This window comes from Canis lupus, chromosome 7 (assembly GCF_003254725.2).
Source record: "Canis lupus dingo isolate Sandy chromosome 7, ASM325472v2, whole genome shotgun sequence".
In the NCBI taxonomy this organism is placed as follows: Eukaryota; Metazoa; Chordata; class Mammalia; order Carnivora; family Canidae; genus Canis; species Canis lupus.
In genome coordinates, this window is record NC_064249.1 from 64,698,738 (window position 1) to 64,711,977 (window position 13,240).

Below are 13,240 nucleotides of genomic sequence, written 5' to 3' on the forward strand. Positions count from 1 at the left end.
AAACCCTAAAAACAAAAAAAAAATGGTCAAAAGATGTGAATACATATATATGTATATAATGGAATATTACTCAACCATAAAAAGAGACACCTTGCCATATGCAACAACATGGATGGAGCTAGAGAGTATAATGCTAAGCAAAATAAATCGGAGGAAGACAGAAACTATATGACTTCACACATATGTGAAATTTAAGAAAGAAAACAAATGAGCAAAAGGGGGAAAAAGAGAGACAAACCAAGAAACAGGCTCTTAATTATAGAGAACCAACTGATGGTTACCAGGGGAGAGGTTGGGAGGGGATGGGTGAACTAGGTGATGGTTATTAAGGTAGACACTTGTGATAAAAACCAGGTGATGTATGCAAGTGCTGAACCACTATATTGTACACTTGAAACTGATATTATACTATATGTCAACTAACTGGAATCTGAATTAAAACTTTAAAAAAGGAAAAAAGATGTGGATAGACATTTCACCGAAGAAGATATATGAATGGTTTATAAAGTCCATGAAAAGGAACTCAGCATCATTAGTCATTTGGGAAATGCAGATTAAAACCATGATGAGGATGGCAGCCCGGTGGCTCAGTGGTTTAACCCTTGCTTTCGGCCCAGGGCATGATCCTGGAGACCCGGGATCGAGTCCCACTTCGGGCTCCGTGCATGGAGCCTGCTTCTCCCTCTGCCTGTGTCTCTGCCTCTCTCTCTCTGTCTCTGTCTCTCATGAATAAATACATGAAATCTTTAAAAAAAAATCATGATGAGGGACACCTAGGTGGCTCAGTGGTTCAGTGGTTAGGCCCCTGCCTTTGGCTCAGGCCATGTTCCCAGGGTCCTAGGATTGATTCCTGCATGCAGGGAGCCCGCTTCTCCCTCTGCCTGTGTCTCTGCCTCTCTCTTTCACTCTGTGTCTCTCATAAATAAATAAATAAATAAATAAATAAATAAATAAATAAATAAATAAATCTTTAAAAAAAATAAAATAAAACCATGATGAGAGTGCCTGGGTGGCTCAGTCAGTTAGGTGTCTGGCTTTAGCTCAGGTCATAATCCCAGGATCTTGGGATAAAGCCACACATATGGCTCCCTGATCAGTGGGGAGTCTGCTTCTCCCTCTCTCCACTACTTGTGCTCTCTCTTGTGCTACAGTGGGGAGTCTGCTTCTCCCTCTCTACTTATGCTACAGTGGGGAGTCTGCTTCTCCCTCTCTACTTGTGCTACAGTGGGGAGTCTGCTTCTCCCTCTCCCCCTACTTGTGCTCTCTCTCAATATCTCTCTTTCGCTCAAATAAAAAAGTCTTTTTAAAAAAACATGGTAAGATATCACTACACACTCACTAGGATGGCTATAATAAAGAACTATAGATGATGTAAGTGCTGATGAGGATGTGAGGAAACTGGGACCCTCATAGATTACTGGCAGGAATGTAAAATGGTAAAGCCACTTTATTATTTTTTTTAAGATTTATTTATTTATTTATTTATTTATTTATTTATTTATTTATTTATGAGAAATACAGAGAGAGAGAGAGAGAGGCAGAGACACAGGCAGAGGGAGAAGCAGGCTCCATGCAGGGAGCCTGATGTGGGACTCAATCCCGGGACCCCAGGACCACGCCTTGGGCTGAAGGCTCGCTTAACCGCTGAGCCACCCAGGCGTCCCTAAAGCTACTTTAGAAAACTGTCTGCTAGCTTCTTACAATGTTAAACATAAAGTGACTATACAACCCAGCAATTCTGTTCCTAGACATGTGCCCAAGAGAAATGAAAATAAAAAGACTTTAACATGGACACTCAGAGTAGCATTATTCATAATAGCCCCAAACTGTAATCTAAGTGTCCATCAGCTGGTGAATGTGTAAACAAGATGTGCTATGCACACGCAATGGAATACTCTTTGGCAGTAAAGAGGAATGGACTATTAATACATTGCTATACCACAGATGAATCTTGAAAACATTATGCTCAGTGAAAGATGCCAGTCGCAAAAGAATACATATAGTATGATGCCATTTCTGTGAAATTCCCCAAAAAGGCGTATTTATAGAGACAGAAAAGCATAGTGATGCTTTCCTGGAGCAGAAATTGACTATAAATAGGCTCAAGGAAGTTTTTTTTTAGGTAATGGAAATGTTCTAAAACTGGGTTTTGGTGATGGTTGCACCATCATTTAAATTAATTTCTTAAATGTGTTCATTAAAAATCATTGGATTTTACGTTGAGAGTGGGTGAATTTTATGGCATGTGAGCCATCCCTGAAAGCTGCAGAGTGCTCAAAGAATAGTACTTGAATCTTGTCTTTTAGGATTAGAGAGGATATTTTTCCTATGTGTATGGGTTTGCCTGTTTGGCCACTACTTTCATGAGCCTCCTTTTTATTTATTTTATTTTTTCTTTTCCTCTTAAACTCGGAGGAAGGTTTATAATTTCCTTCTCTGTAGTTGACTCTAAAGTGGAAGGATTTTTTTAATTGGCTGCTGTGGTTTAATGCTAATCCTCCTTAAATGTGGAAGATTGGATTAGATGAGCCACTAAGGTCTTTTCCAGCCTTCGTGCTTCAAGGCATCTCTCTTTTTTCTCCATCCCCTCCTTCTCCTTTCTCTTTTCTGTGTGAAAATAAGCTCTGTTACCCTCAGTAGCAGAATATTTACCCATTCTTTGGGCCACCTACACATCAAAATGTGCTGACATTTGAAATACAGCATAATTGTTCTTAGCAATACAACATTTCCCCATGACGTCATTATGACTCTACTGAGTGCCAGCATATTCAGAAAGTGACTCAGAAGGATGTTCCATTGGCCCCAGAGGAGAATTTAGATTCTGTGGAAAAACTCAAGATACTCAGAAAGAGAGGTCATTCAGAAGCAGCTGAGGGTACTTCTTCCGTGTACCCGATGGGCCCAGTCTCTACTCTTTTCCAGGGAGTTGTCATGTGAACTTCATCCCTTCCAAGGCATCCATGCTTCTCTCCCGTCCTTATCTTAGTGCCTTCTTTAGGTCTGAGAAATCTCAGCGTGGGAAAAAAGTGCCTTCTGAGTCACTTTATATTGTTACCCCTGTTATTGTTTTTTTTTAATCTGTGAATTTAAGAAATATTCTAAAAAGCTAAAAATAACAGAACATTTAGCAACTTTTTTTTTATTCCTCCTTTCAATTTGATAACTTCGGGTGTGTGAAATCTAACTTCATCTTCATAAAATCTTGGAATCCCTTCCCACTCATGAAGCATCGATACAAGAAAAAAAATGAATGAATTTAACAGGAAAGCAATGAAATGTATAGACATATAAGAAAGATGGGGCATGCTAATGGGTTTCTCTAGGAGATTTAAGTTCTCATGTGAGAATTTTTCCTGGATTGAATAGTGCCTTGTCTCATCCTTATTAACTTTAAACTGACTGGTGTTCTCAGCATCCATTGGGAAGGAGCAATTGAGGCCAGTGTGAGTTTCTGTTGAGGATGAGCCAGGAGAGAGCCGTTCCCAGAGAGCAGCTCCGCCCTCTATGGTCTTTAGAATCCAGTGTTTGCTCCCCATTTCAAAGCTGCCTCCATAAGAATGCTTTTTTCCTTTAAGCTAATGCTATAGTTGCTGCTGCCATTTTGTCCTGAGTCAGTGGTAGACCAGCAATCCAAGTTCTAGTTTATTCTCTTTATGGACCTGGGAAAGATTTTTTTGTAGCTTGTCTAGGATGTGTCTTTCAGTTTGGTTTAGTTTGTTTGTTTGTTTGTTTGTTTGTTTGTTTGTTTTGATTGGTAGTCTCATCATTCATGTGCACAGGGTGGAGATGAGGGTGGACCTCACTCTCAGGGCCATGCAGTGTGGGGTCAGCACCAGAGAATGAGTGCCTCCTTACCTAATGCACATCCCTTCCCTGACACTGTGCCGTGCTTGCCTGAGAGAGCTGTTAATTCCATGGGATTTTAAGATATACTAGATTTGTACAATTTGGGTGGTATATTTTGCTAAGATTTTATTTTTAAAGCAATCTCTATACCCAACATGGTGCTCAAGCCCAGAACCCCAAGTTTAAGAGTCACACAACTCACTGAGCCAGCCAATGCTCCTAAATGGAAAGCTTTTTTTTTACCCCAAGTAATCTCTGCACCCAATGTCAGACTCAGACTCACAACCCTGAGATCAGATCAGGAGTCACATGCTCTACTGACTTAGCCAGCCACGGGCCCCCTTGGTGGTATTAAAAATGCCTTATATCAAAGTACATGGTCTCTCTTTGAATGGCTTTCTTTCCAGACATGATTTTACCAATCAGTCAACATTTATTAGGGAAGTCTTTGGAGTCCAGGGTGAGGGAAGTACATTGGTGTATGTACAGTGCCAGCCGAAGGCATTTTATAACCAGAGGAGGAGGTAAGAGTGACAAGGGTGAGACTATTAGAGTATATTGCTGAGCAGGGTGGTATGACTTCAGGGCTGGGAGAAGGGAAGCTCCGAGTGGGCTGAGATAGTGGAGAGATTGAACTGGCCCTGCAAGCCCAGCTTTCCTGGGAAAAGTGAAAAATGGAAGAACGACTTTCCAGGACGAGTGGCAGGGGCCCCAAGGCAAGATGTGCAGATGGGGAAGCATTAGGAAATAAGTTTGACCAGACCAGGAAAAGAGTGTGGAAGTGTGAGGGAGAAATCAGGCTCTGGGGACGCCTGGGTGGCTCAGGGGTTAAGCGTCTGCCTTTGGCCCAGGGCATGATCCTGGAGTCCTTGGATCGAGTCCCACATCGGGCTCCCTGCATGGAGCCTGCTTGTGTCTCTGCCTCTCTCTCTCTGTGTCTCTCATGAATAAATAAATAAAATCTTAAAAAAAAAAAAAAAAAAAGAAAGAAAGAAACTAGGCCCTGAAGAGACAGATTAGGAAGCCCTAAAAGTTATGCCCCAGAGACCATGTGAACTTCTGAATGAGATAAATCGTGTTGGAAATGAGTTCCAAGCGTTTTGAAGGGAAATGAATCAAGGTAGTGAGAGAAGGCAACAAGGTGAAAGGTCAACCTGGCTGATAATCTGAAGCAAAATAAATTGTAGTTATTTAATCGACCATGTAAGTGTTACTTGATGTGATCAAAGAATTAGGTAACAAAGCCTCAGATCCTTTTAGAGCAGTAAGGGGTGTGTGACAATCATCTGGGTCCAGGGAGTGTTATATAGGGAAGATCACAAATGGCTCCAGGGTTTGTGGCTCAGAACTTGAGAAATCCATGGCATGACAGTCACAAATGGGTGGGAGAGATTATGGAAGAACGCCTTTGGGGAGGAAAGCTGGTGAAATATGTTTTAAATGTGTATGGTGTGTATGGTTTAGTTATAGATGTTTTAGATGCGTATGGTTTAGATTTAAAACATCTAAATGGAGTTATTTTGTGTTGGAAACATGGGGTGAAATGTAGGGGAGAGCTCAGGGCTTTGTGTGTCCGTTTGGACTTCTAGAGCAGTGGAGTTGGCATCAAGTGCATAAAGAAGTAGATGAGCTCGCTGAGGGAGTGAGAGAGTTTGACGGAGCAGAGCAAAGGGCTGGGACTTCGCTTGGGAGATACTTTGATGCCAGAGATCAGTAATGTGCAGGAGAGAGAAGTAATAGCCAAGGGGACCCCCGGAATTTCTGTGTAGGGAAAGGAGTAAAGCAAAATGCCACCAAGAGGTCAGAGAGATCCAGATTGAGAAAAGACTAGAACAAGGACATCACTAGCCTTGGAAGAAACAGTTTTAGTAGAAGGGCAGGGTGGGAGGGGGTTGAAGATGGATCATAAATATCCAAGAATACACAAAACACAGGAAGGAGATTGTGACTGGTGGTGGGAAGAGGGATGGCCAGATCTAGTGAAAATAACTTATTTTCTGGGGAAAGAAGGACTTTGGGCATGCTTGAAACTAGAAAAGAAGACACCAACCATACACATATTTGGAGATGCTGAAGAATGAGGGAAATTGGGAGAACAGTTTTCAGTGGGAGATGGAAGGGGTATGGGGGCTAGCTTTAGAGAAAACAACCTTTTTTCCTGAGCCTCAGTAGAAGGGCAGAGATAGATGGGAATGAGGCTTTCCCAAGAGATGTGTGGTAGGGGACTGGGATTTCAGGGGACAAGGAAAGAGCACTCACTGGCTTTGATCAGATAGCTCAGAAACGTTTCGACTCAGGTGAGTTCTGGCAGTGTTGATGTGTCTGATATTTAAGACTAAATGCTGATGACATGATCATTGATTATCAACGCATACTTCCTAAAACATTTGCCAGATTTTGAACATCCTTAATAGAATCCATTCAGAATAAAGTAGGAAACCACTCAGCAATATGACCTTCCATCTATATTACCAAAGTCTGCCTTCACTCCAGTGTAAATGCTACAGGTGGTTAATTGGAATGTTTGTCCCTTTTTGTATGTTGTGTTTGGACAGTCAAAATCCTTGCTTATTCAATGGGGTTTCATGTCCCATTGCTGCTTAGGAAGACACTTCTCCCATAGCCCGGGTAGAGAATGGGGAAACCTTCCTAGAAGTGGTCCCGTGTGAGTCTTCAAACCTGGAGTCTGTGGTGGGCACAGAAATGGAACAGGCAAAAATCAAAGAAAACTATATTGCAAAATTACAAAATTCTAGAACTGGACCCAGTGTTTCAAGACACAGAGAATATATGAGATAATGTATGTGAAAATAGTAGCTGGGGAGTGACACTGTGCTACATATGCAAACACAGATCATTATTACGTAGGGTCCTCTAAACCTGGATGGACCAAGTCTGAAGTTTGACCTAGTTTTGAGTCCCAGGTCTGCCACTTCCTAGCTGGGTGCTTCATTTTGTCATCTGTAAACAAATATAATAATAATGTCTACTGTACTGAGAGGATCAAATAATATTTAGACAGCCCTTGAAGAGTGAGTGCCGACAGTTGGCAGGTCCTCCCTGGCACTGTCAACCACTAGTTTAATTCTTTCACCAAATTAACTGGTGACTTCCTGCATCTGAATTTATCATTTGTATTCCGTAGTTCTAGGTAAGTGAATTTAGCTGTGGGCAGCCTACTCTAGACTCTACTGGAAATTCAGCTTGCATGAGAACAAGGACTCTCACACATATTTAATCAGACATTGTCCAACAAAAGAAGCAATTGATGCACCATTCACAATGTTTTTAAACCTATATAAAGAGTCATTGATTCAGAACAGTTGCTAGGCCTGTGAAAATGTGTGTTTGTTGGTTTCCATGGAGACCACCCTGCTGGCTGTTCTGTGATCGGAGCCCTAATTATACACTGGGATTGCCAAGGAGCCTTCAAAGCTGTCTCTATAACAACACCTCCTTGTGTAGTAACACGACCGCCATCCTGAACTGTGTTTCCCATATAGGAGTTGCTCTTAAAAGAGAAGAGAAGTTCTGCTGGTTAAGTTTCAGCCTCCAATTGATTTATCCTTATGAAGATCCCTTAAGTGGGTAAGAATTTTTCTGAGTTTTGACTGCCTGTCTCTCTGGGTTTTTTGCCAGATCTTGGAGCATGGCCTAATAATGTCTTTTCTTTTTTCAATGACATGTTGACATTTCTCTTGACCAAGATATTGAACGAAGAAGGAATCTTGGCTATGTCAGTTTACTAGATAAAATTAAGCCTGTTTTACATATAGGATGAATTTGTAAAAGCAGTGTCAACAGATGCTGTTAGGGTTCAGTGTTTGGAATTTTAAAATGTCTCTAAGACTATTGATAAAACTCTTGAGATTTCTGGTAGAATTTTTTTTTTAAAGGAATAAGTAGCAGCTTAGTGTCCTTTAAAGATTTTATTTATTTTATCATGAGAGACACACAGAGAGAGAGGCAGAGATGTAGGCAAAGGGAGAAGCAGGCTCCATGCACAGAGCCCGATGTGGGACTTGATCCCAGGACCTTTGAGCCAAAGGCAGATGCCCAACCACTGAGCCACCCAGGCATCCCCTTATTGCCCTTTAATATGGAATCATACAAATTTTATGCCCTCTAAATAACATAATTGTTTACTCCACTTAAATTTTTTTAGGTGTATTTGTAGTACAGAATTTTCAAGACTTAATTTTGAATCATATCTTGAACTTTTGAGGAGGTGACGAGTAAACACATCTTTCAGGTTCAGAAATCAGATGTCTTAGGTTCAATGTCCGGCATGCATGTGTATGTGTGGCGCGTGCGTGTGTACCCACCCACCCTCACACACACAAAGGACAGACTATGGGAAAATCCTGAGAGCAGAGTTACAATGCCCATCACGTTTTGCTCTCAGTAGATTGTCTGTGCTTAACAGAGTGTTAGTTCTCTTCCTCCTTCTCCTTCCTCCTTTGTTCCTACTATTACTCCTTCCCCTACCCCAGTTTTATTGAGATATAATTGACATATAACATTGTATTCCCTTAAAGTGCACCACATAATGATTTGATATTTGTATATATTGTGAAATGATCACTGTAATAAGTTCAGTTAACATCCATCACCTCACATAGTTACAGCAAAGTAGGGAACGCTTCATGACATTTGCATGTCATCCTTGTGCGGGGGCCACGCTAATGGTCTCAGTATCGTTCTAATTTTCGTATATATGCTGCCAAATTGGGCACAATTACTTCCTTGTAACCTCATCATTCTTGTCCTCCTCACTGTTGGGTGTGGAGAGTTCATCCCCGTCTTCCCACACTTCCTGCATGGGGAAAGGGAATCAGGGAAGAGGAGCCTCCGCACCCACCCCTTCAGTTCACCATATGAATTTCTTCCCTCTTCTCAGCCTAAGACTCCACGCCTTCTTCCTGTAACCTTGGGAAGTTCATTCGAAGGGGATCACTTTTCTCATAGCGCTTAGCATTCCTTATGTCTTCCTCCTCTGGTGGTTATTCAGCACCATAACGCATCAGGCATGGTCTGATGAAAATTAATTATTAAACTCAATGAAGCTGTGCTGTAGAGTGACTTTTATGTCGAAAGAGTGTACTTAAAAATCTAATGACGGTTATGACCTAATTAAATCCTTTTTCTTTTTCACAGCTTAAGCAGCTATGGCAATGTGAATAACTTTTCATGGAAAATTAAAACCTAGAGGCAGAGCCTGATTTCCTTTACAGTCTAGCTGGGCAACAAAAACAGCATGTGGATGTCTTTCCATGACATCACTGTTGAAGCGACAGGAACTTGAAGTGGCAAGCTGGGGAGCTGCCTTGTTATTGTTGAGCTGTATGGAAACAGCAAAGACGTTAGTTATCTGGGAATTCTTCGTTTATGAATAAGGTTTTCCCAGAGGGCACGTGGGAGGGGAAATACACTTGTGGATTAAAGAAAAAAATTAAATTCCATTTCCTATTGTCAAAATAATTCATAGGGAAGGGAGTGATGCTAACGGATATTTTGCTATTTTGGATAAGTTTGTTATTTTCTTGTTTCCAATTATGCACTCCTAATTCTTTTCTGGGCTATTTCTAGTGCCAGTGACCATCACAGTGTTCTCTGCTGCAAAAATATGATAACAATGCTGGCTTTCACAACTTTTGGCCTGGATGAATTTGCATCAGTTCATTTACTAAGGAAATGCCTCGAATTTCTATAAATTTCCTGGCTCCGAGGTTGATGTATAATTTGAAATAACTAAAATTAAAGTGATTTTTACAACAGAAAGTCCAGTTAGTTGGGGACATTTACCAGGCATCTGTTGAAGGATGCACACTAACGTGGACCTAGTTCACTGTAGGACAGTATTGCGTAAATAAGAGTGCTGAGCGAGTGCCTAAATATGCCGATCTTGTTTTACACAGCTTTACGGGTTTGTGCCCTCATGTCAGACATAGAGAAAGGTGGAATTCTGCATGTACCTCATCAAGTACCTCCCACAGCCCCCAATAATGTTCTTGTAATGCACACATGCCTTTCTTTGAGTGTGCCATTGTCTCCTTCTAAAGATCTCTCCGGGGCACCTGGGTGGCTCACGTTGTGATCCTGGGGTCCTGGGATGGAGTCCCACATCAGGCTCCCCAGAGGGAGCCTGCCTCTCCCTCTGCCTATGTCTCTGCCTCTCTCTGTGTGTCTCTCATGAGTAAATAAATAAAATCTTTAAAAAAGAAAAAGATCCTCTCTCCGTGTCACTAAAACTAAGTTTCCCAAGGTGTAATCGAGCCCAGGGTCATCAGCAAAGAGCTCTTCAGCCCCTGTACATGCCCAAACCAGAGGGCAGGCTGTGGGCAGAATTGAGTTGGCTGTGCCATGAAAGAAGAACTGCCATAACCAAAGCTAATAAAATGAAACAGTTCTTGGGAAATCCGAGGGAGCAGACGTTTATTATGGGAAAGCTGAGTTTTGACGCATGATAGAAAGGAATGACATGTGGATGTGAAAGACTTTTAGTGGTGTTGTTTTTGTTTATAATTGTGTCTGACTATAAGGCCAGGCAGCTCCATACCAGCAGGTTGTTATATTCAACAAGCTTATAGGATTCCAAAATAGCCAGTCAGTCAAATATGCAGCAAGAAAAGTTTTTTTCAGTCACCAATGAATTACCTGGTACCATATAGACACAACTAGTATTAGACTGTGTGTGTTGATTTTCTTTTAAGATTTTATTTATTTATTCATGAGAGACAGAGACAGAGACATAGGCAGAGGGAGAAGCAGGCTCCCTGTGGGGAGCCCGATGTGGGACTCAATCCCAGGACCCCGGGATCATGACCTGAGCTGAAGGCAGATGCTCAACCTGTGCAGCCCCCCAGTCACATCCGCCTCCAAGGAAAATTCTATCTTGTTTCTTTTCTGCCTCACCTCAGGCCATTCATTTCTGCACAATTCATTTCTGCACAATTTTCCAGGTGTGCACAATGTTTGGCCCAGATTGTGGCAGGTGATTAGTCAAGAGTTGATAAATAAAATACCCAGCACTTTCCCTCACCTCCATGTTGGGAGAGGAAAAATAAGGGCAAGCATCAGGCTAATTAGAAAAATCACAATAATCGGGTCACTCCTTCCCAGCCAGCCACCTGGGTGTCATCCTGTGAGCCCAAGGAAGGCAGGGCACATCTTACTCAAGGTTATATCCCTGACACCCGCTGAAGTGCCCAGATCTCCATAAATATGCCAAAATAATGCATAAAGGGTCCATGTTTTCCCAGATGCAGAATTTGAACTGCAAAGAATTTGGTGACTGTGAAAGCACCTCTTGTATATTTTAGCGAAAATGGAATTTGGGGCCATTGTTTTTAAGTCTCTGATTTGTCTTTCGTACAGTGATTACCACCCACACCCCACACCCCACACTCCAAAAAGAAGCAAGATTTTACTTTTTTTTCACAGTGGGTTAGGTTTATCTTCTTGGAATTAGAACACTTTGGTTTCAAGGATCCCATCACCTGTTAATGATCTCTGTACTGCCCTTTCTCCCCCAAAAGGATTTTCTCCAGGAAAACAACATGTTTTATTCAGATGAGCGTAAGAGATGTTCTCATGACATGGGGCCCTGCATTCTCACAGATCTTTACCTTACGAATCCAGCCGTAAGCATCATTGACACTGCTATCCCAAACTGCCAAATGTTTGTGACATTTGGCTGTGCTGTTCAGAACTCTTCCTTCTGTGTGCCTTAAACTGTTAGGATTTGGGAGCTCAGCACTTTGGGAGGGAGGGGTTTGGCAGTGATTCGGTGTCACCTTTCATCGGCGTATGCTTTGTCAGTTTTGTCTTTCACGGATGGCTAGAACTCTTGAGAAATTAGAAAAGGAGTTCACTCCAGAGCACTGGAGGGAGTGGGTGCCGTCTCATACCCCCCCAGAGCTGAGCCCATAGTCCAAGATCAGTAGTAGATACCTCATGAAAGTATTCCCTGCCCCAGCATCAGAGTTGAATAAGGCAGTGTGAACCACTTGGATCTCGTTACATCCTGATGTATCTTCTGTCAAGTCAATGATGGTTCTTCTTTCTTCAACTTAGTCTCAGGCCGTTGACTGTTCACTCTACGAATTATGTAAAACCTACCTGGCTTTAGTACTCATGCTTCTTATGAGGTTTTCTTTTCCCTGGAGAATTTTTTTCACTGTGCTCTGTTGGAACATGTTATATTCAGCAAGTTTATTCAGCAGAGATTTATAGAGTGATGAGACAGTAGAGCCTAGTGACAGCCCAGCTCTTGGGAGACGGAAAGACCTGGATCAGAATTTCACTCTAGCCTTGTAACCTTGGAAAGATTACTTTGCCTCTGTATGTATCAGTTTTCTCATCTGTAAAATGGGAAACACCATTATGACTTCATGGAAATGTTGCAGGAATTGTATGAAGTAATGTGTGTTGAGCATTTTACATTTGCTAGTGTGTTATTACTTGAAAAGAATGAGCCTTTCCTTCGCAGATGGAGAAATGTTTGAAGTGCTGTTTGCATTTGGGGTTCAGCTACAATTTGAGAGCTGCTGATCTGGGTTGATAGAGAGCCTTTATTTCTGCTTGGTTCTATTTTGCCATTCTAGTATTGAGAGAAATTTAAAATGTCCAGATCCAAGTGACACCATAGGTTACAAAGTGCTTTTTTCAATTTTTCAAGTAACCCAGAGAACCTAGTTAATCATTTTGGAAGTTCTACACAGGTGTTTATTAAAAAATTGAAGAAGAGAAAAAGAAGTATCAGCCCTAAAGATTGTTGGATAGGGTCTTCTGTAGGGAAATTGCGGCTTTTGGCCTATACTAGGTTAGGTGTAAGAGAATGGGGAATTGAGACAGAAGTGGTATCAACCACACACCCATCAGATTGGAACCACACACCCATCAGATTGGCTAAAGTTCTAGAAACTGACAATACCAAGTTTTGGTGAGGATGCAGAATAACATTTCGAGCTTAGAAAATACTACAGCTAGTGGTGCCTGGGTGGCTCAGTTGGTTAAATATCTGCCTTCAGCTCAGGTCATGATCCCAGAGTCCTAGGATGGACCCTGCATCGGGCTCCCTGCTCAGCAAGGAGTCTGCTTCTCCCTCTCCCTCTGCCTCTTCCTCCTGCTTGTGCTCTCTCTCTGTCAAATAAATAAATAAAATCTTAAAAATAAAATTTAAAAAACTAATAAATTTGGAAAACACTACAGCCAAACAAGGTCTATGTAATGATGGAGGAGGCCCACCCCTGGCATATACCTGAGAGAAATGAAGGCATAGATGCACATGTGCACTTCATCACTCTTATCTACTTTTAATCAACATATTTTGTCTGTAACCACTGTATTTTTAAGCTTCTTGAAAATTCTTACTGGAACAAGTCAGGGA

General features: G+C 41.7%; 1 protein-coding gene and 1 non-coding gene across 17 annotated transcripts in view; one reads left to right on the plus strand and one right to left on the minus strand.

The window, feature by feature from the left end:
• The window catches only part of TMEM241 (transmembrane protein 241), a 112,084-nt gene that overhangs the window by 76,072 nt on the left and 22,772 nt on the right, over positions 1-13,240 (plus strand). The window lies entirely within an intron of this gene.
• On the minus strand, positions 8,478-8,585 carry LOC112649038 (U6 spliceosomal RNA). Its single transcript, XR_003129455.1, has one exon. It is a non-coding gene; the product is annotated as a U6 spliceosomal RNA (small nuclear RNA).